Here is a 1,085-nt window from a genome sequence, read left to right as displayed (position 1 = left end):
CTGAGAGATTGCCAGACTCCTTTCACAACAACATAGATTCAAGAAAATGCTATAGCATTGGAGCTCACTTTCAATATTCAGAGGAAGCAAAAGGAGAACAAATTTGCATTGGCCCTCGAAGGGAAATATTGGCAGCACACTAAATATTTCTTATGAAATGAAATAGTTGGAGAAACACCATGTTCTTCCATTTGTTCAGTTTTGATAGCAACCATGATTTTCAATAGTTATAGGAGACCAAAAATGTTCTGCTGATTTTGGAAGAAAATGAATTGATTCAGCTGTTCAATGAACAACAGATGCCTTGGGTAGTGCTTTTCTTTGCCCTGTACTCACGGTTGTCACTATACTTTATTCTGAGTTCTCAATATACTGCAAACAAGTGGGATTTTCCATGGGTGGAATAATCGCCTCTTCAGACTTTTACGTAAATGGTTAAAAAGTTAATTATAAAACAAAAGAACTCCCTGAAGCTAAGTGCTTTGACATAGGTTGGAAATAAAATGACGGATTTTGTCAAATATGTAGGATTTAAACTGCAACTCCTAAATTCTAGTCCTAATATTGATTCCTGGCCAGGTCTTGAGCAACAGGCTTAACCTTATTTTTTTTACCTTTCATTTTGGTTTTTAACCTCCTTTTATTCAAATTTTTATTTGCTCAGTGAGATAGCAGGGTGGGACTATGTGGTTTGGGTGGGACATTTTCACTATCTTCAGAAGTCTGTACTCAAAAAGGCATGCCCAAATTTGTCCAGGAATTTTATAATTATTTTTGCTAATGGTAAATGAAAACATGCCATGGTGGATTTGGTTTCTTTCCAGAGATGTTAGCATGGGCGTCTGGATTTCAAAAATATGACTAAACTGACCATAAAACTTCAGTTTTAAATTGAACATGGTGTGGTGGAAAGCACATTCAATCTTGGGCAAACCATAGTTTTCTGATTTGTCAAGTGGAGTAGCAACACTTTCCCACCAATCCCCAGGGATGTTACAAGGGTCAAATGAGAGAAAATAGGAGAACATTTTATAAAATATATATCCTATATAATTGTAAGATGTTATTTACCCCATAACATTTTA

This window comes from Galeopterus variegatus, unplaced genomic scaffold (assembly GCF_000696425.1).
Source record: "Galeopterus variegatus unplaced genomic scaffold, G_variegatus-3.0.2 Scaffold1533, whole genome shotgun sequence".
NCBI classification, from domain to species: Eukaryota; Metazoa; Chordata; class Mammalia; order Dermoptera; family Cynocephalidae; genus Galeopterus; species Galeopterus variegatus.
Note: the sequence above shows the minus strand (reverse complement) of the source record.